Source organism: Lissotriton helveticus, chromosome 4_1 (assembly GCF_964261635.1).
Source record: "Lissotriton helveticus chromosome 4_1, aLisHel1.1, whole genome shotgun sequence".
NCBI lineage: Eukaryota > Metazoa > Chordata > Amphibia > Caudata > Salamandridae > Lissotriton > Lissotriton helveticus.
The window spans coordinates 841,154,011-841,157,521 of record NC_136063.1 but is presented as its reverse complement, the minus strand read 5'-3'; positions in this window follow the sequence as shown (position 1 = coordinate 841,157,521).

Sequence of the window (3,511 nt, the reverse complement as noted above, 5' to 3'; positions counted from 1 at the left end):
TAGTAAAATTCACATTATCAGAGTGATTGCTGGCTCTTGACACTTCTGAAGTCTTTGAGAACATGAGGCCTCCAGAGAAGGACTCTATTGAAATTCCTTTCTCAGACTAACTTTACTAAGACTTGTATAACTAGCTCACTATCAGTGGAGCCGCTCTCTAAGAATACACAAAGGGATGTATTTAAGACTCACATCTTTTATGGATCTTATTAACTTGTGTGTGGGATATGACCGAAGTGGACTGCAGTGCCCTCTCCTCCGAGCTGTTATATATCTCCTTCTAAAGCACAGGAATAATATTATAAGACATTTTCTTGTGTGGGTCATGCAATATAAAATATGGATGATTAGTGGCACAGATTAAGGTGCTCTTAGCCTCTGCTGTGCACCCACAAACTCCACCTCTGTATTAAATTCTGACGAGAGAACCACACCAGAACTTAATTAATGAGCTCCAATATGTTCCAACACGGTTATATTGATTTAGTATTTTTGTATTGCTGTTGCTAGCACAAACAATTATGTTCCCAGTTGGCTGCTATAGAGATATACTGCACAGATGAATTAAAATCATTATCCTGCCATGCTCTTACCTCAAAACATTGGCAGAACTGAAGCACTGGTGCAGTAACTCAGCTCTCCCTCCCTAGCAGGTTGCAGGGAGGAGGCACTGACTAGCCACTGCGGAAGGGGCTTAATCTTTGTAGTTTAATAGTTCTTTTTAAATGTCATTATAGGCTTATACTAACACAAGACTAGGGGCCATATTTATGAGCCCAGTGTCATCGCTCTTGCACCACACAACATGGAGCAAATGCGATGCAACTCAAAAAAAAGATTTATGAAGATTTATGAAGCCACGCAATGCCACTTTGCATGGCCATGAGTGGCTTCCTAAAGCTGGAGTATCCCAACTCGGTGCAAATCACTGTGTTGCGTTACTCTGCTTTGGGAAGGTGTTTCATGGGCATTGCATGGGTGTTCCCAAGCAACTCCCATGGTTTTTGACGCATTCCAGATTTCCCAAAAGTTGTAGACTTGGGTATTCGTCAGAAAGGTACGCTTTCTCAGGGGAGGTGTAACTAGCAGAAATATCTTTACTTCTCCTCGATACTTCCTCTTTCCACGTGTTACTTCCTACTTCCTCTTTCTATGTGTGCTCATTCTGCAGCACACATAGAAAGAGGAATATGCCTCTCAGTATACTGCATTCTGCAGTACGAATAGAAAGATGAATATGCCTCTCAGGATTGCTTTTGTGCAGGAAGATGTCCTTTCTTGCAGAAAAATATCTTGCATGCAACACAGACACCCTTGCACCATGGTGCAAGCGTGCCTGCGTTGGTGCTAGGCTGGCCATTGTGCGTCAGAACTGAGGAAAGGGTAGGAATGCACTGTATTGTAATAAATAATGTGTATTCCTGACATTTCCTTGTAATTCAGCACAGCAAGGCAACTTGCTGTACTGTGCTGCAAATTTTTTTGTAAATATGATCCTAAATGAGCCTGAATAATGACACTATGAACAAGCAGCATCCTGGGTATGCCTGTGGTGAAGTGTAATCTTGATCCATTCTTAGATACCATAGGAGTGCATCATATTCATGAGCCGTCAGCACTCAAATATATTCTATTTGATTAATGTTACTAAGGAGAGTGAAGTATTGCGTATTTAAAGTACTCCACCTGAAGAATGTGTGTATAGAACATGATTAATAAAGGTCTATGTAACATTTATATATTAATGTGAGAGGGGAAGTTAACAAAATGTGTCCCATTGTGATGTTAATAAATTAGAATGTATATGTGTAAATGAACGTTTAAACTTTATTTGTGTGACAAGAATTATTTTCATGCGGGTGCATTTAGAATTACATCTTTGTAATCCTTTACAATGTATACGTGTCTTAATAAGCTGTATTTATTGTGCATTTAGAAATGTGCATGTATTCTGTAACCCTGTGCACTGTTAAAATTGACTAGAGTGGGCCTCGAGAAACCAGTTCAGTTCATGCTCACATTTAAAATCTGACATGTAATTTGTATTTAACCTTCAATGCAGAATGCATTTCTTATATTTTGTTTCCACTGCAGGTATGCAAAAGGATTCATTAGTTAATATAGAAGGTGTTTGTTTTCATTAAATAGTAAGCTAAGAGAAAATAAAGTTAGCAAGGAAAAGTGAGTGATGAGCAAGGAGCCAAGTTCTCATGGAGGAGGAGAGAAATGAAAAAGGACGAATGAAGTTGCGACTTATTGATGTGGGAAAGGTGATGCAAGTATCCAGTTGTGACTGTGCAATGGGAATTCACTAGCAAGGATCACATGGGAATATCTACCCTGAATGACATGGATATTTTATGCTGAAACATAGTGAGAGACAGAGAGAATCATCTTAGGATTTCACGGAGAGCAGATCTACAATTCTTCTTGTGTGGCTTTATGCCATCTGACCCATGGTTGGAATGCCTTCTGAAGACTCCGACAGCTGACATCTTTCTGTGATTTCATCCTTACCAAATGCTTCTTTATTTCGGGTAGCCGATTTAAGGCAGTGTAGGGAGAGATAGCTTGCTCATGCTCACTTTAGAAAATCATCTGATGCAATGTAATACTCAATTATTTTCCTGATCATCTGTTTTGTCATAGTAGTATTTAGTTGTTTGCTTTGTATTATATAGGGTAAATCTCTTCAGGAGATTTTGAATAATCTCTCTGTATTTCTATATGATCATGTTGAGATTGGTCTATATTGATTTTTTTCTAAATTTATAATTAAACCCTACTAAACTCAGATTAAGTTGTTGAGTGGGTTATTGTGTGACCACATTGGTTACACTGTAAGGAGATGTTAACAAGTAATGTTTTTCTCCCTTTACCTCTCATGCAGCTATAATGATCATCGATCTGGAGATAAATATTTGATTGGGCCCGAGCTCCAGCACCTGTGAGGCCTGCTGCCATGACAGAGTTTGAAGACACAAACAGAGAGAGGCGAGGTAGCAGGGAGGCCGCAGCACACTTGCAAGCCTGGTGATGTAACTTACCCAGTGTGGAGACAAAAGAGTATGTCGCATCAATTTGACTTTGCGATGAACCAGTATAGAATGGACTAACATATCAAGAAATATATCCTAGCCCATACGTCTTGATATTATCAGTAAGCAATGAATCAACGGTGGCTACCCGCACTCTTCTTCTCTGCTTCTTAAATAATGAGGTAAATAGAAGACTAATCTAGGCCCCTTAATATGCGTATATGATTTAATTAGATACATCATATATTCTACATATTGTCTTTCTACAATATAGGACGCACTAGCACCAACCTAGAGAATTACCAATTGATGAAGGTAACTCCTTAAAGATTTAACTGAACCATCTCAGCGGTGTAAATAATTTAATTACACACCAAGAGCACCATTTTTAAGAATCATCCTATCATCCAAAGGAATGTGCCACCACCTGGTGTGACGTTACAACAGTAACGTAGAATTAAATTGAGAGGATC